This window comes from Lycorma delicatula, chromosome 10 (assembly GCF_047948215.1).
Source record: "Lycorma delicatula isolate Av1 chromosome 10, ASM4794821v1, whole genome shotgun sequence".
NCBI classification, from domain to species: Eukaryota; Metazoa; Arthropoda; class Insecta; order Hemiptera; family Fulgoridae; genus Lycorma; species Lycorma delicatula.
Genome location: NC_134464.1, coordinates 106,564,327 through 106,586,285, shown reverse-complemented (window position 1 = coordinate 106,586,285; position 21,959 = coordinate 106,564,327). Strand labels below are relative to the sequence as shown.

The window sequence follows — 21,959 nt, the reverse complement described above, 5'->3', positions numbered from 1 at the left end:
CCGTATGGCCGTTGCCAATGTAAACAAAATCACAACTGATTAAGTAACAAATTTCTTTGAATTATATTTAACAGCTAAGACATCTATATTTTATTAAAAAAAAAACACACCAAAACAAAAAGAAAAGCCACCAAGAAGGATGACTTACAGTAAATAAATTAAAACTCAACTTTCTTATAGCCCAGATAGACTTAAGATTATGCAAACAAAAAAAGTTGAAATAACCAAATACAAATTGACAAATTACCTTACAAATTCTTTGTAAGGTTATTTTTTTACACACACACATATATATATATATATGACCAAACAATCGTTTTTTGGTCATTTAGCGTTCTTTGCTATGTAAAAGCAAAAATAAAAATTCACAAATAGTAACTCTGAACCACACAACTAAGTATTCGTTTTTTTTTGTTTTTTCTAACCTCCAAAACCACCGTTATGCATTGCTTCAGATGATGATATGAATGATTTATAGCGTATGAAAATGCCATGCCTGACCGGGATTCCAACTCGGAACCACCGGATTAAAGTCCGAGACGTTACCACTCGCGCCACGGAGGCCGGCAAACATATTCGTTAGGAGCCGAATAAAAACACGACTTACCAATATGGCGTTGTATGTCAAACCAATTTTATACGGACTATAATTACTTTTAATACGCGAAACCCTTTGCAATGATTGAACATTAACTTAAACCTCTTCAAAAATTATTTCTTTTTAACTAAGCCACATTTTGATATCATTGTTTTTCTATAACACGGCTGGAATTCTTTTCGTTTAATGATAAGAAGCGTTGTCGAAGACAATAACTGAATTCTCTTCCAAAGGACATAATACACCGCTAAACTATTGCTAAATAATTCAAATTCGTGTAATTGTTTTACAAATCGCGTTTTTATCAAAATCTCACCTTTTCCTCAATTGACCTGCGGGATTTTGTTTTCTTTGGAGACCGTAATTCATTAGTAGATTCATACTCGAGAATCACGTTGTACACTGAAGCAGCACAACTTCTACTTACGTTAGCAGTTTATTAACATCTGAAATCAACGCCGTTTGATTATTCTGTAATTTGTAAGCATTACTGTGCTTTTGTAAACAATTAAAATGATGTGTTTTTTCGTACGACTTAAGGGCTTTTTTTTCGCAGCCCACAAATCTTTAGATATAAAAAATGTTAAGTTCGTTTGTGTACGCTTTAATAACTCAAAATGTTCTGCACCGATTGAGCTCAAATTTTAGCACGATATATAACCCGCATCAAATATTGTTTTTATCTATTTTTCGCATCAGTCACATACCCGCGACCGCGAGAAAACAGTTTTTTTAACGGTCAGCTGTGTACCAGTGACAGCGCCATCTGCCGGAAGCGAGGGGAACACTCGCCATACCAGCTAACGACAACCGCAGTGACATGTGAAACAATACCTGTTCCCAATTACATTGTTTATTAACAAAAAAAAAAGTATCCACTTGCATCTGATTCAAATTATTATACAATCTGAATTAAATATTCACTTTAATCGAGGTACTGTTGTGTGATCGTGTCGTGATTGAGCTGCGCCTTTCACCAAAGTCTGAATTTATTAGAAAACGATCAACAGTGGGATATATGTATTAATGACGCGTGCAACACTGCACATCCAAACCAAATTCGCGCATTATTCGCATTTATATTGAACGCTTGCTTCCCTTCATCTCCCACAGAGTTATGGGAAAGATATCGATCGCATATGGCTGAGGATATTTTGCATAGAGTACGCCTAGAAAATACCAATATGACCATGGAATTTACAGAAGGCATTTACAACGAAGCATTGATATATATTGAAAACAAGTGCTTAGCTATTGCCTTTATATCTACGCAGACAGTGGAAAAACAAAAAATATATTGTATATCCACAAGTATTGCAAAATTAAACTTCTATGAAACGTATGCTTTGTTTTGTTTCTCATTTCTCATCCATGCAACCACAATGTGCTACAGCGAAGCGTGGCGGGTAGAGCTAGTATTCATATATAGGTTAAGCTTTCAGATTTTCTTAAGAAAAGTTTTTCTCTAAATGTAACAATAAAGATTAAAATAAAAAAAATAAAATTTTCAAAAATATTTTTGGAAGTCTATAATAAAACCATAATTTAAAAAACCCGCGTAGTCTATTATTTTAAAAACCTGCAGACTAGTATAACCTTTCAAAAGGTTTTTGAAAAATATTTATACCAAAAGGAGATAGGAAAAAAAACAAAAAAAAAAAAAAACATATATTTCAATTTTAAAAGATGAGAGTTGATTTTTGTTGGTACTTGTTTTTTATTGGACCGCCACTTTTGTTCGCTTTTTTGATGCAACTTCTTTGTCAAAAAAACAACATATTAAACATATTATTACAATGTTGCGCGCACACAGACACACACACACACACACACACACACACACACACACACACACACACACACACACACACACACACACACACACACACACACACACACACACACACACACACAGAGAGAGAGAGAGAGAGAGAGAGAGAGAGAGAGAGAGAGAGAGAGAGAGAGAGAGAGAGAGAGAGAGAGAGAGAGAGAGAGAGAGAGAGAGAGAGAGAGAGAGAGAGAGAGTAAGAGAGAGAGAGAGAGCGAGAGAGAGTGAGAGAGAGAGAGAGAGAGAGAGAGAGAGATGAAATTCAAGGAAAATTTACAACTATATTTTAATATGAACTAAATATCTTAGACATTTTTTACACGTATTCAAGTATGTGAGAATTTCAGGATCGATATTGGCTGCATAATACATATATATATATTATTTAAATATTCTTTTTTTTTTTAGTATATTTTACGGCTAAACATTTTTAAGTAATTCTCTGTTGTAAACAATTGTTTGTCCCAATTTAATAAAACAAAAATTAATCCTTAGACGCCATATAGGCGACTTAAAATTCTACCAAAATGTTAATTAAAAAAAAACAAAAATAAAACTGAATTTTAAAACTATTTTTCTTTTTTAAATTACAAATGAAATATTTTGTATAATTGATAATTTATATCAAAATAATGATAATTACTAATTGTCATATATCTCTTATCGTTAAATAATTAGTAATTTGGAACAATTATTACGATGAGAGCAATATTATTTTTTATTGCTAGAGATTAAATAAATGGGTCTTGAAAAAAGTTGCATATTTTGCAATATTTTTATATATTACATGCATATTTTTTTTTACTCATTTCTATTGTTGAGGAGGGAAATAGGGTATAAAAGATAAAATAAAAGTCCATACTTTTTTTACTTAGTATAATTCTGAGATAGCTTGAAAATTAAAATTTGGTATAGTTACTCAAAGAAATATAAAAAAAAAAAATCTAACATGCATGAGGTACGCCGGTCAAGTCAACACCTTGAACACAATTTTTATTGCAAAACCTTTCCGATTCTATCGTTAAAAGTTTTAATTTTTACTTTACCGTCTACGCTATAGCACTAGAAGGTAAAGTACTGCAATCGGATCAATTTGGGTATCCTCAGTTTTCATCGGATCTTGACGTTTTGACGCCTAAGGAACCCAAAAAACCAAATAAAACCGGATGGAAATTTTCCGGATGTTAATGATCATATCTACGTTGTGTGTGTTCGGTGCTGGCCTCTAAATCACCTTATATCTTCAGAACTACTGAACCGATTTTTAAAAAAACTTGGTCAGATTATTTCTATATAAGAGTCATTGATGCCATTAAATTTTCAACTTAAAAGGTCAATGGGATGAGGCTGTAGAGCAAGGTCACCCTCAGCATCTCAAGATCTCACCTAATTTAGATCAGGTTTTTCATAGGCACATTTGTTAACAATTAAAATATAACAATATTTATAAAAGAAGCATTTTTGTAAAATCGTACCCCCCCCCCCCAACCAAAATTCTGTTGTAGTCATCTGCTAGGTTGTGACGTCAATGATGAGCGGTAGAATTAAAAAATTTACATTAGTTTAGTTAGTGTCGACCGTCGCCACTGGTACCGCCACATCCATGCGAATTGAATACGGTAAACGCGCGAGCTTTAGTTAGAATTATTAGATTAAATAGACGAAAAAATATATATTTAGATAAAACGATAAATATTTTTAATTAACGTGCGTGTGTGTGTGTAAGCCGTGCGTCAGAAACAACCCACAGTTGTCAGCTTTTTATTTTCATAATAAACATTTAAATATAAGTAAAAGAAAATTCCCCGAATTATTGAAAGTTTTGGGGCCTCTGAATCAATGGGGATTGTTTGTTGATTATAATGATTACGAAAATAAGATTTAAGCATCAAAATGCCCAAATTTCAAATTAAAGAAAAATTGAATTTGGGGGCTCGCTTACTTTATTTGTAGGGACGACAATTTAGTAAAAAAAATATTGTAATCATTAAACAATTTTTTTTTTAAAGAATTGTTTAAAACCATTGATAAAATATGATAATAATGAAAAAAAATTCCTTCTTACCTTCAGTTCCATGTATAATAAGGTTCAAAATTCCTTAAATTTTAATTGTCTTAAAGTGAGAAGAAAAACATTAAAAAAAATTACTTATAAAAATTAAAAAAATTAGACAGAAAAAAATAGAATATTACACATTTTGTTGGTGTGGAATAAATTTAAAAACTCTTTTTAAAAATATTCATATATAGATTAAGCATAACAAACTTGCTTATGTAAAATTTTGTATTATTTTTATTAATATTTTATTTTCTTTGCCCACCGGGCTGGTCTAGTGGTTAACTCGTCATCGCAAGTCAGCTGTTTTCGAAGTCAAGAGTTCTAAGGTTCAAATCCTAGTAAAGGCAGTTTACTTTTATACGGATTTGAATACTAGATCGTGGATACCGGTGTTCTTTGGTGGTTGGATTTCAATCTATTAACCACACATCACAGGGACGGTCGACCTGAGACTGTACAAGACTACACTTCATTTAGACTCATACATATCATCCTCATTCATCCTCTGTAGTAATTACCTTACGGTGGTTCCGGAACAGAAAAAGAGAATATTTTATTTTAATTTATTAATAACATTTATTTGAATCCCCACACTACCGATAAACTGAAGGAAAACAGTTAATAAGACATCGACGGCATTGATACCAAATTTTTACAACAGGTGACTATCAACTTGATCACTCGAACGTAAAAGTGAATCGCTACGCTCAATTCACATCTTTTGTAAAAAATATAGTAAATTTTTAAACTTATGCTCTTATAAATATAAAATTTAATTTAGATTTTCATTTCATTTATAAAATGTTACTTGTCCCAACTTTAGTCTATAGTGGTTCGATTTTAAATTGTTCAGCCGGTACAATAATTCTTACAAGTTTTCTTTAATTAATTAAAGAAACTTTGAAGAACAATACAGAAAAGAGGCACTTTTAATCGGTTATGAATTCAAACAGTTTTTTGAATTAACTGGTTAATTAGTATTTAAAGTTTTCAATTTCTTTATTTTTTCGTACGTGTATTAAAATGTTTTACATGGTTGTAAAATAAGTAACTACACATTGTGAAATAAAACTAATGTTATAAATACAAATAATCTAAACAGAATATTATAGATAAATATTCTATCATCAATTTGATTATTAAAATTATTAGATTCTTTCGATTAGCTCTAATTTTCGATTACTCATCACTGTATGTAATAGTGTTACACTTTGCCATCGGGTAATTCAAACATTATCATTCAGTGATGTTTCGTAAACACGATCGTTCGGTGAATACTTGGAAGCGATGTACTCGTATTTATATGTTGTTAGGTTACAGAGCTCTTTCTCGTTTTGTAGGCTGCATACAGTAATTCTGATATATAAGGATTGAAAGAACGAAGTCTGGTCATTAAAACCAGACTTAATACTTCATTAATACTTTAAGACAAGGTTAGTTCATTAAGCTTATCAAGGCTAGTTCATCAAGCTTACACTAATGCAACTACTAGTTGACACGTGTCAGCAGCAGTACACACACACACACACACACACACACACACACACACACACACACACACACACACACACACACACACACACACACACACACACACATATATATATATATATATATACACACACACACATACACACACACACACCTTGCACTAAAATATATTTAAAGAGGTTAATTTATCACCATCTTGTTGTGATCCCATAAACAGACAGAGGTAAAAGAATTACGTTTATTATCTCTGAATAAGATTACTTAAATATTTTTCTGAGTTTATAGGACTGACAAACTAAATGTTAATAAATATATGTATACATATATTTTTTTTAAATTAAATTTTCCCCGTAAACTATAAAGAAAGGATTGTTGATATATCTAGTTAAATGACAGTGTACAGACATTAGGAGTCTATAGGAACCATCTGATTTGTTTTGTATAAATATCTATGTTGGATGCCATAATAATAGTTGTAGTTGACATGCCATGAGCCAATAAATAGTATAGCCATTTCAAATAGTGACAAAAACCAACAAGAGACTAAATTATGAGAGTGAGGAATGAAGTGATTTTCCTTTTTTTCTTCACTGAACTTGTTCTATCGAATATACTAAGAAGGTCGGTCGGAAAGTTCTCGGCCTGGTAAAGAAAACATATGACTTTTCAGAATTTTTATTTTTATTCCAACCTACTCACGTAACATTTCAATACATCTAGATCAATGACTTTTCAACGTTTTATTAACCTCAGTAACATGCGATTTATCTAACAATGTAAAACAAGCAGTTGTCTCAGCTTTGAACTCATAAATTTGAAGTAAATCATTATCTTCTTCAGGTATGGGAACAGGAAGTAATCGTTAGGAGTCAAATCCGGTGAATACGGCTCATGTGGAAACATTTCGAAATTTAGAACATGGAGTTTTGCAGAAACAACCCGATACAATGTATGCAGGCGCATTATCGTCGGGGAAGAACGAATTCATTTCGGCCAGATGGATGTTTTTTCTGAATAGCACCCATTGATCGGTCAAGTAGTGAAGTGTAATGTTCGCTGGTGATGATTCTGCCTTTTTGCAGGTAGTTTATGAGCTCCTAAAAACTACAAGAATTCCCCAAAAAACGTATCCATCACTTTTACTGCAGGTGGAACCATTTTCGCTTTCTTTGGCACCCGTTTACCTGTTCCCACCCATTTTTTAGTCTCTGGCATGTAATGGTAAAACCATGCATCATCTATTGTTAAAAAAGTTGAAGAAACTCAGCAGGTAGCATTTAAATCGATGTAAACACCCTTGAGAAATGTTCAGTTGAATGCGTTTTTGGTCTACTGTTAACAATCGCGGTACCCCTCGATCGGAAAACTTTTTTCAAATCTAAAATATCATGGCCACTGTCTATCGAGATGTTTGTATTTCAGCAAGCAAGCGTTTTTTCAATCGGCGATCATTTTATATGGGCATTGTGGATTTTTGTGATAATTTCGTTGGTTTTTGGACTTCTTAAGCTTTCATCGTTTTCAATGGGTGTAATATCACAATTCAGCAGCCCACTTTTGTACTGTGAAAAACGATGGGGAAGAATCCTTTAAAGTAAAATCTAGCTCTTTTTGTTTGTCTGTCGGGGTTATACCTTCTAAAACAAAATAGCAGCTTGAACATCAATTTTTCCATTTTTCAGAAAATGTCAAAAATTGTTTACAATCAATTAAATTCGTGCGTCTAAAACTTGGCAGCACGCCATCAAAAGGATGATAATTGAAATATCAGCCATTTGGTTATACTTTCGCCATCTCTGTTTCAGGCCGAGAACTTCCCTAACGGCCCTAATATTAATATGCCAAGTCTACTGAAATGCATTTGACATTCTCCCGTACAAGTTCACCGTAAAAACGCTATATAATGAATATCATTATTTTCGCGCTAGGTGGCAAGACGACTGGATTGCCACAGTCGACAACAAACTTCGCTATATCAAAGATACTGTGTTGCCATAGATTTCTCTCACAAGAAAATTCGCCGAGAGGAAGTGGTCCTCTGTCGATTAGGGATAGGATATACGAAAGCTACTCACGGGTGCCTGATATCAATAGAAAATGCATCGATATGCACACGATGCAAGTGACGCTTAACTGTGCGCCATTTCCTTGTGGATTGCGTACGTTATGCGGCCTTCCGTCTTAAATTTAAATTGTCCAGGAAGTTTCGTCACATCCTGGGGAATAATAAAGAAGTTTTGGACCAGGTATTTTTATTTCTCCGAAGTATTAGTGTTTTACATACTTTTGAATAGAATTCTTGAAATTTTCTTTTTTGTATGGTAGTTATATATTTTTGTATTTAATATTTTAGTTTAAGTTTTTTATTTTGTCTTTGTTTTTATTATTTTAGTTTGAGTTATAATTTTGTTTTTAAATTTCTATTTCAAGTTTTTATTTTATTTTAATTTTGTGGTTGTCTTATTAGATTTTATATTTTATTTTTATATTTCACATTTTTATTTTCCCGGCGATGATAACACGAAAATGTTTTTCGCCCCCCACCAAAAAAAAAAAACAAATTTATAAGATGTTATCTATATGTAGAAAAATGTTAAGTTCGTTTGTGTATGCTTCAAAAACTCAAAATGTTCTGCACCGATTGTGCTCAAATTTTAGCACGATATATAACCCGCATCAAAGATTGCTTTCATCTATTTTTAATAAATCTATCTATCTATTTTTAATTTGTACATTTTTAATTTGGAAATGTAAACAAAAGAAAACCAATCAGATCAATGCAAGATGGCCGCTGTCAAACATAACGACCAATCACAGAGAGCCCGTATGGCCATTGCCAATGTAAACAAAATAACAACTGATTAAGTAACAAATTTCTTTGAATTATATTTAACAGCTAAAACATCTGTATTTTATTAAAAAAAAACAAAAAAAAACACCAAAACAAAAAGAAAAGCCACTAAGAAGGATGACTTACAGTAAATAAATTAAAACCCAACTTTCTTATAGCCCAGATAGACTTAAGACTATGCAAACAAAAAAAGTCGAAATAACTAAATACACTGAAAATAATATCCCTACATAATGATCAAAAAATCCTTTGTTAGGTTAAATATTCACTTTTGTCTGAATCTAGAGAAGGCATTTACAACGAAGTATTGATAAATATTGAGGACAAGTGCTTAGCTAATGCAAATAAAGTTCTTAGTCAATTGGGAATGTCAGCACCCACCCGAGCTGCGATTGCTTCATTTGATGTGGATTTACACCGTGTACAGAGTTACAACATTGGTGATATTCAGTCATATGTCCAATCAAACATTCCCAAATTAGCGCGTGAACAGAAAGGCATTTATGATCTTATAATGCAAATCATAAATGACGGAGTTGGGAGGACCTTCTTCTTGGATGCGCCAGGAGGAACTGGGAAAATATTCCTGATTGGATTGATTCTAGCAACGGTTCGATCAGAAAATGACATAGCCTTAGCTCTTGCTTCGTCTGGAATAGCTGCGACATTGATACAAGGTGGAAGGACTGCGCATTCAGCTCTGAAGTTTACCATTAAACATGCAAATCATCGAGACTCCCATATGCAATATTTCCAAAGCATCCTGTATGGGAAAAGTATTACAAAAATGTAAACTCATTGTTTGGGATGAGTGCACGATGGCACACAAAAAATCGCTTAAAGCTCTTGATCGATCGTTACGAGATTTGTGTGGAAACGTTCAACCATTCGGGAATGCGTTGATATTGCTCGCAGGAGATTTTAGGCAAATATTGCCTGTAATTTCTCGATCGACACCAGCAGACGAAATAAATGCTTGCCTGAAATATTCAACATTGTGGCATTGTGACTACGAATACGCGTGTCCAGTTGCAGAATGATACATCAACTGAGGTATTCTCACGAAAGTTACTGGACATTGGAAACGGACAGCTGCCAGTCGATGAGACGTCTAGACGAATTTCATTTCCTGATAATTTTTGTAATTTAGTAACATCGAAACAAGAACTGATCGAAAAAGTATTTCCTGATATTCAAATTAATCATAGAAATCACGATTGGCTCAGTGAACGAGCTATCCTTGCCGCAAAGAATAAGGATGTCCATCAACTTAATAATGTTATTCAATCCAGCATTCAAAGTGAGGAAATTACATATAAGTCGATAGACACCGTTGTGGAAGCAGATGAAGTAGTTAATTATCCGACGGAATTTTTAAACTCACTTGATCTGCCAGGGATGCCACCACAAATATTAAAATTGAGAATAGGTGTGCCAATTATCCTGTTGCGGAATATTAATCAGCCCAAACTCTGCAACGGCACGCGACTTGCAGTTAAGAAATTGATGAATAACGTAGTGGAAGCAACGATTTTAACGGGGTCTTTCAAAGGTGAAGATGTCCTCATTCCTCGAATACCCATGATCCCGACCGATACACCATTTAAATTTAAAAGATTGCAATTCCCAATTCGATTGGCATTTGCAATCACAATCAATAAAGCTCAAGGTCAATCTTTAGAATTGTGTGGTTTAGATTTAGATGCGGATTGCTTCTCACATGGACAACTGTATGTGCGTGTTCCCGAGTCGGCGAACCAGATAGCCTTTACATCTACGCCCTTAGGAAAAACAAAAAAATATTGTATATCCACAAGTATTGCAAAATTAAACTTCTATGAAACGTATACTTTGTTTTGTTTCTCATTTCTCATCCATGCAATCACAATGTGCCACAGCGAAGCGTGGCGGGTACAGCTAGTTATTAATAAAAATTATATTTCGTACATTTTAATTTCTTTTTTCACATTTTTATTGACCGATGGAATATGTACCACACATAGTAATGATTTATTAAGGAGTTAGCTAAGGACGTAAAATAATAAACTTTTATAACTGCTGCAGATTATAATTGATTTTACTGTCTACTCCTTCAAACACCACGTTCAATTATTTTTTTTGTAATGTGTAAAGCAAACCGTTATGAAATTTTAAAATTTATTCTAAATTTTTTAAAACGAGATTAAACTCTTTCATCCCGTTGTAGTTTAATAGAAAATAAACCGTTATAATAATTTTTGTTACATTTCAAAGTTGTATGTTTCGTTTCTACCAATCTTTAGAGAGTAAATTATTAACAGTGTGTTTTGGTAACGTTCGGTTACGATGTAATAGTGTAGTTCATATAATATTAGAATAAACATAACCAAACCATGTGTGTTTAAATACCTGTTTGTGATGTATTCACATCGAAGCTTTTAAAATATTTTGTTACTACTATTATTGGCTTTTTTTTAATTATAATATCAATGAATATTTATGCGTAGGAACTAACTTTAATTATATAACTGAATGCACAAACATAATCTGCCTTTTAATTTATTAATAGTATTCCGCATGAATCACGGCGTTAAGTAAATACAGAGACATATATATATATTTTTTTTGTACATTAAAACCTTTTCTACACCATTCGAACGACGAATCAAATTATTTTTTATGATTTTTTTTAAAATACTTTATTATCTAATCTAATAGAAAATACTAAAAAAAAAAAAAAAATTTTTTCTTAAATATTTGACAATATATAATTTTGCTTTTCAGTTAAGTACAACATATTTTTTCTAGATCGTGAATACCGGTGTTCTTTGATAGTTGGGTTTCAATTAACCACACATCTCAGTAATAGTCGACTTAAGACTGTAAAAGACTATATTTCATTTACATTCATACATATCATCCTCATTCATCCTCTGAAGTAATATCTTACGGTGATTCCGGAGGCTAAACAGAAAAAATAGAGAGAAGTACGGTCTATTTTATAGTACATTATTACAAATTTTGTTCGTACGTAATGTTTCATTTAAGTACTCACTGAGTGATAAAATTGCACGTTACTGTAATATTTGAGCTAATAAATTTAAAAAAATAATGAATAAATTAATTTCATAGTTCAGAAAACCATGACGGATATACTAGAAATGTACTCGTATTCATTAAATAAAAATATTCTGCCGACCACAGTGGCACAAAGGTCTATCATTCATCCAGACGTTTCTGAGTTCGAATTCCTGTCTCAAAAAGATCTGGATGAATGGATGATCATTACTTACTTCTTCCTCATAAAAAAATTCCTCCATCATTACTTATAATTGTAAATTAGTGTCAAACTTGTTCTAGGATGAAATACGATTAATATAAAATAAGTAAAACCCATCTTACATCTTCAGAGTGAGGCGGGTTTAAATATATATATATATATATATATATATATATATATATATATTAATTAATCTTTTTGTAGTCCATAATTCCTCTGAATTAAAGGTAATTTTACCTATATATATTGAATTTCAGCTAATCCGCTAAGTACAGAATTAAAGAAACATTCTTACCTTTATTTCCTTTACATTATAGCGCTTTCGGGCATAAGCCCATCCTCAGAAATGTATTCTGATTATCTTTATTTCATTTACACATATAACTACCATTCAACGTCTTTATACTTATTTGTTATCTATCTATATTCGGAGGTACTTCGCTGCATAGAAAGGGTAACACTATCGTGGTCTCGACCCTGAACGAAGTCAGGGTCATCCCTACCAGAGACCACGATCACTTTTGTCTTCTCCGACGAACGATATCATATCTACAGCATAATATTTATGTACGTAATTTTCGTATTCTAAACAAGATGAATATATATTTGATAATTTTCTTACTTTACCGTCTGTATAGCAGCTTTAACAAAGCTGTATAGAAAAGCTATACGGTGATAGGTAAAAATTGGGGATATCCGGTTTTCAACAAATCTTGACGAATTGACTCATAAGAACCCCAGAAAATCAAAAATGAAATTTTTGATTACCAGAAATGAAATCGAAATTTCCACGACAAAATGTGCGTACGTATGTATGTATGTTATATATATATTTTTAAATAATTTTGTGAATATTAATAAAATAAAAACTCTTGCAAAAAAAATTGCACTCCCATCCCTAAAAATATTTTTAATTTTGAAGAGTTACAGAAGGCAGTGCAAGAGGTGATTTTCGTTCCAATATTTTAAAAATATTTTTGTGAACAATTATAAAAAAAAAACATCTCTGGTGTAAACATTTATTTGTTAAATTGCACCCTCACACCAAAAACTGGTAATAATTTTGAAAATTTGTATAAAGCAATACAGCGGGTTATTTTCGTTGCAGTTTTTCTACTAGCATCTCGTTGGATCCACAAATTTGTTTCCCATCAAAGTGAGGTCTTAACCCAGCCATCCCCTTCCCCTTAGCGGTCGGACTACTGCTATAGTCATCTGCTATGTTGTGACGTTAGAAGTGAGCGCTAGAATAAAATAAATGAATAATGTTTAAGTGTAAACATTTATTTAAAGTGGCCTCTAGTACCGCCACACCCGCGCAAGTGAAATACGATATCCGCGCGCGCTTTAGTTAAAATCATTGAATTAAATAAACCAAAAAAAAATTAAATAAAATGATAAATATTTTTAATTAAATTGTGTATGTAAGCCACGCATCAGAAAAAAGCCGTGTGACGGTAAAGTCCTACAACTGTGTTGTCCACTTCTTTCTAAATATAGTCCAGTAAGGAAATATATTAGATTAAATGTTTATGGAATAGATTTTTCGATCTTCTATTACATAAAAATGTATTTAATTATTAGGAGGTGACAGAAAAAACGTATTTATTTGATAAAAATCATTGTCGCAATAATAATTTCATCTATTATCTTTTTTTTATTGATCATTAATTTTTTTGTGTCAAAAAAGCTATTTAATTATTTCTTAAAATAAATTAAATAGCTAAAATTTTAAAAGTAAAAAAAAAAATTATATTTTACAAAATCTTATTTTTCCATACTTCATCAAGATAAGAAATAATTAATAATTTATTAACAGAAGGTTTGCAGATAGAAGGAAAACGAAGTATTTTTACATCTAAGGTTTACAGGAAATTCTTTCTTTAATAAGTAGAATTATTTTCTGAAGTTCACCTAGTCACTAACATCAAATTAATTTTTTTTTATTTAAACTTTTACCTTCAGTTTTAACTTAAATAATTTTATGGTAATCAGAATATTCAGAGGTCTTGAAGAGAAAAGAAGAAATATATTATCTAAAAATTAATATTTTTTTTGTTCTAAATATGCTAATAACTAATGTTAAAAATTGTCTCGTTTTGTATAGATATATTTTTTATTATTAATTTTAATAAAGAAACGTGTCTAGAACGGACACGGTTCATTAAAGAACTTTTCGTGTATTTGTATGTTAATTTTTTTCTGCGCAAAATATATTATTATACTTATATATTTCACAGTTGTTTTCAATTAACATAGAAATATCTTTTTCCCCTTCTCAACCTCTTTAAATCTTTTTATTATGTATATAAACGTATGTACTGAGAACTAATTTATAAATTAATTTACGCTAACTCATGTATAACCTCATTATATTTCAAACAGGTGACAGTAAACAACCAGAGAGTACAATACAAGTACTTGAAGGGAAAATTCTAGGTAAGCAATGTTTTGTTGAATATAAAATTATAAATTTTACAAGCGGAATTGTTAAAATGACAAAATTCTGATGTAAATTTCTTATGTAAATCAACTCCTGTTCAACTTATTACTATTACTAAGTCAATATATATTTAATATGAAATCTACTGAAAAACATAACTAACTATTAATATTTTCATAATTATTTAAGTTGAATAATAATAATAATTTAATTTTTAAACAATTATTTTCTTATGGAATACAACATATATACATATATTTGAAAAATATTTTCCTCTTTTCACGAAATTTTATTTAACATCCCACTTTATTCATTTAAACTTTTTTGAATATTCAGTTTGGTAAGAAAAGTGTCCACTAATCAATATTTTAATTTTTTCAAAGAGTTTTACATCCGAAATCAGTTACATAAGTGAGATAAAAAAGCATCGGTGTAACTGTTTTAACAGTTATATTGCCATAGGGAAACTTATTATCAAAGGGAATTATTTTCTCCTTTGGTTTAGTTTGGTAATAAAAATTAAATGAATGAAAATTCAATATAGATAATAATTTTTAAATGAAAACTAGTCTAAATATTACTTAAAATTTAATTTATTTTAGATATATATCTTCATTTAAAACTTTCTTCTAAAGAAAGTTATTTCTTACGGTATATCATATCAATTAAAAAAAATCCCTTTCGGTAGGCCGAAAGGGGGAGGTATATTTCACCGGTGCTAAGTAGGGGATAAAAGATTTCCACCTCAAAATTAAAAAAAATACTTCAAATTTACACAATACGACAATGGTTGCATGTAAAAAAATGTTTCAGTGTTTAGCAATTAACAAGCCCCATCTTCTTACAACTCCAGCAATATTTTGGTCATCCCTTGACGTAAGGGTTGGTCATATCAAAAATTGTTTCAGACAAAGGTAATTTTAGGTAATTTTTATATAATGTTTTAGGTAATGTTTAGAGGACTAACTACAATTTTAAACCGATTCGATACTGAGCCTATATTAAGGGAAGTATGATATTTTTTTCTTCAAATCCCCATTTTTTCCACCCCCTGAGCCAATGATTGGCGATATCAAAAATCTTTACTTAGATACGTTTTAGACCCTTACCCAAAAAATAGTAGAAACTTTAACCGAATTCGATATTTTACTTAATAAGAAAGTTATAGCAATATTTTGTTTTTTCTCGAAAAAGCCCCCCATTTCCACACCCATGGACCGATTTTGGCCGTTAAGGAACTCAACCAAGATTTTGGGACGAGTTATTTTTAAGGAACAATTTGAAAGTGATGGCGCAAAAAACGGCAGTTATAGTATTCACAAGAAAGTGAAACCTTTGAGCTGACAGTGGTTTTGGGATCTGGGGGATGAGAAACTTGAAGATATATCGAAATTTCCTGGAATTCGAATCATGGTACCCATTACAATAGGTAGCTTTCTTATGAAATCTATCTAAAATCTGATGTGGACACCACATGAATTCCTTGAACGCTTACTAAATTACATATACACAAATGTTTTTAAAAGGAAAAGTACATAAAATTTTATTTCATTAATAACTTCTGATTTTTTTTTTGTATTATTATTGAATTATTATTCATAGTAAAGTTTTTTTTTTCCAATCGGAGGTTAATAAATTATAACAAATCAATATATTTAAATTTAAAAAAAAGGAAAAAGGAGATGAAGTCTGATTCGAACTGATGTGCCTTCCCCTTGTAAGATCCAAGTAGTTCATTAATTAAAATTTTATTTGGCTATAACTCTGGAACCGATGAAAATATGTACCACTTATAAAAGTGGTACGATTAAAATAGGTACCACATCGTTGAAAAGCTCTCAATTAGTACTTATTACTGAGTTAAGAAAAAATAAAAAATCCAAATTTTTTTAGTACAAGGAAGTAAAAAGTAAATAAATAAAACTTTGTGTTAAATAATGATTCTCATATGCGGTTTTCACTGGTAGTAGTCTGCCATTTTGTGTTAGTCATTGGTGAACGGACCAATTAATAAATGAATAATATTTAAAGTGTAAAAGAGTAACTTGGTCTGGCTGGGTCTCGAATTCGATCACCCAGTTGACTCGGTTGTGCGTTAAGGCTCACGACTACACCAGTCTTCCGATCGTAAAAGAAACTTTTTTCTACGTAAGTCGTGAAATTACATTAGTTTAGATAGTGCCGACCGTCGCTGCTAGTACCGCCACACCCGCGCGATTTAAATACGGTATGCGCGCGCTTTAGTTAGAATAATTGAATTTAATAAACGAAAAAATAGTAAATTTAAATAAAATTATAAATATTTTAAATTAAGTTTTGTGTGTGTGTGTGTGTGTGTGTGTGTAAACCGTGAATTAGAAAAAAGCTGCTTGACGGGAAAGTTCTACAACTGTGTTGTCAGTTTTTTTTTCCGATTTGTAATATCTCCCTATTACACTGAGACATATATTCATGCATGGTTCAGGATCATTAGATAATTAATATTAAGGCAGCACTGCTGTTTGGCACAATGTGAAGTTTAATATTAGTTTTTCCTTCTTTTCAACATAATTTGTTTGTGTTCTATTAAACATGTGTTTATATTCATTAATCGTTAGTGCATAACACGCAACCTTACGATACGGTCTAGTCACCAAGCTTGTTGGATTCAATCTTATTATATTATCGTAAGATGTGCTCCTGACGGTTCATTCGGCTCCGTACCGCACTTAGCTCCTAGCGATTCGCTCGGCTCCATCAATACCATTGGTTCTCAAAGTGGGCGACAACGCCCGCTTGTGAGCGCTGGAGGCCATCAGGGAGGGGCGGTAGAAGGCCCACAGAAAATTGGGGGCGTTCAGGCCGTCTTGGAAGGGGAGGGTTAACCCGCCGGGTTGGTCTAACGGTGAACGCGTCTTCCTAAGTCAGCTGATTTGCAAGTCGAGAATTCCAGCGTTCAAGTCCTAGTAAAGGTCTTTTATATAGATTTATACTTTTATATAGATTTGAATTCTAGTTCATGGACACCGGTATCCTTTGGTGGTTTTTTTTCTGTTTAACCTCCGGGACCGCAGTTAAGCATTACTGTACAGAGAATGAGATGAATGATTTGTAGCGTGAGTGAAAAATGCCATGCCTGACCGGGATTCGAACCCGGAACCTCCGGGTGAAAGGCCCAACCTTCTTTGGTGGTTGGGTTTCTATTAACCACACATCTCAGGAACGGTCGATTGTACAAGACCACTTCATTTACACTCATACATATCATCCTTATTAATCCTCTGAAGTAATACCTGAACGGTAATTCCCGGAGGCTAAATAAGAAAAAGAAAGGAAGGAAGGAAGGCGATGGCTGATTAAAAAAAAAAAAACTATGTTTTCCTGATGTTTCAAACCTGTTATTAAATACCTACTACACTAGTACAAAAAATTAAAAGGGCACCTATATATTATGATAAAAATAATTGTATTCAAACTTTCACTTTGTAACCAAGAGGGTTAGAGAGACGAATAACAAAAAAATTAAAGCTTGAATTCTCTACTTTTTGGCACTAAACATAAGATTAAAAAATTATCAAATTAAAAAAAAAATTAGTGAGAAAAAAAATTAAAGAATTTGAAAGTTTTTCTTCATGTTTGATCGAGCGCATGGGGAAAACGAAATTTTTTCAGTAAACTGTATTAAAATCGTTCGAAAGCTTTAATTAAATAAAAGACTTTAGCTTTAATTTCTTTTTTTTTGTATGTCTCTACGATACAATTGTAATTTATTTGAAAGCAAATTTAATAAAAATACTTCCAAATATGATTAAATATGCGTTTTAATTGTTCTAATTTAAAATGTAAGTTTCAACTCAAAAATAGAATATGCCACGTTTACAAACAATAATTACAATTGCAGTTTTTAAGAGCGGATCTAAAAACAATAAATGCAAGTTTAAAAATTATGGGATCGCTAGAAAATTTCTGATACTCAATGTGGGCGGTGGGCGAAAAAGTTTGAAAATCAATGAGCTACACTATGCAAGCCACCTCAGCACTAGAATTAGTCTGTTTCGTCTCTGTCACTCTCGTTTTCGTCTCGTCGCGGCTAGTCTAATCTCGATCTAAAATTCAAACTCATATTTTACAAATCATATAGTAGTAGACATGTACATACATAAAATTATATATATTACTCAACAATGTAATACAAATTAAATTAAATCATGAACATGTTAATATACAAATGTTTAATTGGAATCGGTATTTGTTTTATTTACAGTCCATTTAACACAAACGAAATAATTAATTTATCTTTAGTTTTCTCTTATGAAGAAAAAAATATTTTAATTAAACTGTTTAATTAAAATATCTGTGAAAATGTATCATCTTAGTGAGGAACCCTAAAATAATATTCAACTCGTTTTTGTTGTTATTTTATGCAATTTCTGCCAATTCAATCTACACTTTTTAAATATGATACCCAAAATATTATCTATATTTTATATATAGTTTTATGTCTTCAAAAAACCAATATGCTACTCCAGTAAAAAAAGGTCAATAAAGCATTAATTCCTTGATATAATTTTTTAATTTTCTATTTTCATTCTATAAATCAGTTATTTTTTTATAACGTCTATCAATTCTTTCATCGAATAACGTGAGACATTTTATTAACATAATCGTTTAAATTAATTACGGTAGATAACCTATTACCTATCTATTAACTTGACTACATAAATAACTTCATTCTTAACATATAGATACTTTCATTAATTTTCTTAAATTACTTAGTAAAATTGCTTTACAAAGGCATAATTTAACGCTGTGAACATATTTCAACTCCCACTCTCTGCCTCTTAACCAGTGATTATTATACTACGGTATTTATTATCACAATTTAACTACTTTCAACCGGCTTTTAAACAGTAGATGTAGTTAACAAATTTTAGTTTAAATGGAAACTATTCCATCGATAGTAATTTTAATTATAAATCTACGATAATTTAACATATTTTCAAAAAAAAAAAATGTATATATATATATATAAAAAATTAACTATAAATTTAACTTAAAATATAAAATAAACTTTCTTTTTACGAGTTCAATAAACGTAACCGTCTCTTGCAGCACTCCGATTTTTTACAGTTTACTACCTAACATGATTTTATCTTGATAAAATAAAGTGATCACCGTTAACTTTAAAAGCAATATGGCCTACGATAGTGGATTCTTAATTCTGAGTTTTTTGAAGTCGATTTTCTGAACTTATAGTTTTTTCTGTTAAATTTATTTACTTATTCTTCTTAGAAATTCTTCATAAATATAATTCAAGATTTTAATTTTTTTATTGCCAATTTAACAAAAGTAATTTATAGCAACCTATTAAAAAATAGGGGTTTTTCGACTCCAATTTTTTGGAATTTTTAACAATTTTATTGGGAATAATTTAGAGATACAATTTTGGTACTTATTTTATTCAACTTTTCAGATCAGAAACATATTAAATAAAAAAAACCTCCCATTTAATTTAGATCCCGTTATTCATTTAATAAAGGTTTAATTTGGGTTCTTAGTTTAAAACTTTTTTACCATTCGAGAAAAAATTAAGGCAAAATTTCTCGCTATTTGAACCAGAAAATAAAGTCTTTTCCGGATATATGTTCAGAAATATAAGTTTAGAGAAGATTTTTTGTTTATATTATTGTCCGAATATTGAATCACTCTGCATGTATTCTCTTTACACTTTATTTTATAAAATTTCATTATTTCTTCTTTTGAAAAGTTTCGTTTCCAATAAGCTTAGAGCATGTCTGCATCTCTGTAGCCGACACAGTTCACTCAAATGTCCGTCTTGGTAACCGAACATCTGACATTCTCGTTTTCTGTCATTGTAATCGTTTCTTTTCCGTGAAATGGGCATTATTTTCTTCTGTTTTTAGTTTTGTTTTTCTTATTTCGTTTCTTAACTTATCCAGTCACGAGATTATTATCCAGTGTTCGTAACTTTATAATGGTTCATTCTATTCATCATGTGTCACAGCTGCTGATCTACACCTTGTTCTATTCTCTGTTAATCTCTTTGTTTCCGCATATTTCCTCTTTTCCATAATCCCGTCCATCATCTGAAATCTCTTCCTTTTCTCGTTTCTTACAACATCCTTGCTAATTCCTTTTCTTATACTCATATAAGAAAAGGTCATATTTAAAATTTTCCTGTTCTCATCGATTCTGCTTAATACTTCTTCATTTATTACGTAGTCTTCGTAACTTTATAATAGTTCATCTCCATTGCCAGAATCTTTTATTTATCTTCTCTTATCATCTAAACTTCAACTAGTATGCTGTACAACCCTTCAAAATGTCATTAAAAGTGGATTGCCTTATTAATATTGCCACACCACAATAAAGGATACTTTTTATTTACTTGGCGTCTATTTTCTTGACCGGCTGAGATCAAAGTTATCCCTGATAAGTAATCTACACTAATTTAATATTGCCTGCTTCCTTGACCAGATTACTATTAAAGGCTCTCATCTGTACGTATTAACTGTCACCTTACATACTGGTTAACCAATGTTCTTGCCACTTATGATATACTGTCTTCATTCTTCGAATCAAAACTTCGTCGTCTACATTGAACAGAATGTACACGAAATCTTCAACAAGCCTCAATCCCAAACTCCAACACTATCTTTCCCATCTCAAAAATTTCATACATATTTAAAAGTAAGTACATTTCATATTAAAAATTGAATTTTTTTTTGTCTTCAGTCATTTGACAGATTTGATGCAGCTCTCCAAGATTCCCTATCTAGTGCTAGTCGTTTCATTTTGGTATACCCCCTACATCCTACATCCCTAAAAATTTGTTTTACATACTCGAAACGTTGCCTGCCTGCACAATTTTTTTCTTCTACCTGTCTCTCTAATATTAAAGCGACTATTCCAGGGTGCCTTAATATATGGCCTATAAGTCTGTCTCTTCTTTTAACTGTATTTTTCCAAATGCTTCTTTCTTCATAGATTTTCCGCAACACCTCTTCATTTGTCACATTATCCACCCATATGATTTTAACATTCTCCTATAGCACCGCATTTCAAAAGCTTCTAAAATCTTTTCTTCTCAGGTTCTCCGATCGTTCAAGTTTCACTTTCATATAAAGCGACGCACCAAACATATACTTTCAAAAATCTTTTCCTGACACTTAAATTAATTTTTGATGTAAACAAATTATATTTCTGACTGAAGGCTCGTTTCGCCTGTGCTATTCGGCATTTTATATCGCTCCTGTTTCGTCCATATTTAGTAATTATACTTCCTAAATAACAAAATTCTTCTACCTCCATAATCTTTTCTCTTTCTATTTTTACATTCAGTCGTCCATCTTTGTTATACATTTCATTACTTTTGTTTTGTTGTTGTTTATTTTCATGCGGTAGTTCTTGCGTAGGACTTCATCCATGCC

The 21,959-nt window shown here is 31.4% G+C and overlaps 1 protein-coding gene across 6 annotated transcripts in view; it reads left to right on the top strand.

Annotated features, from left to right (window-relative positions):
• LOC142330985 (arylalkylamine N-acetyltransferase 1-like) overlaps positions 1–21,959 on the top strand; it is a 535,412-nt gene that overhangs the window by 167,174 nt on the left and 346,279 nt on the right. The window contains exon 1 of one of the 6 annotated variants that reach the window (XM_075376486.1): positions 14,397–14,525. The exons of the other annotated variants lie outside the window; for them this stretch is intronic. The gene's annotated coding sequence lies outside the window, so the exon portion shown is untranslated. Of the gene's footprint in view, positions 1–14,396; positions 14,526–21,959 lie in introns of those variants that run through there. 6 annotated transcript variants of the gene reach the window in all.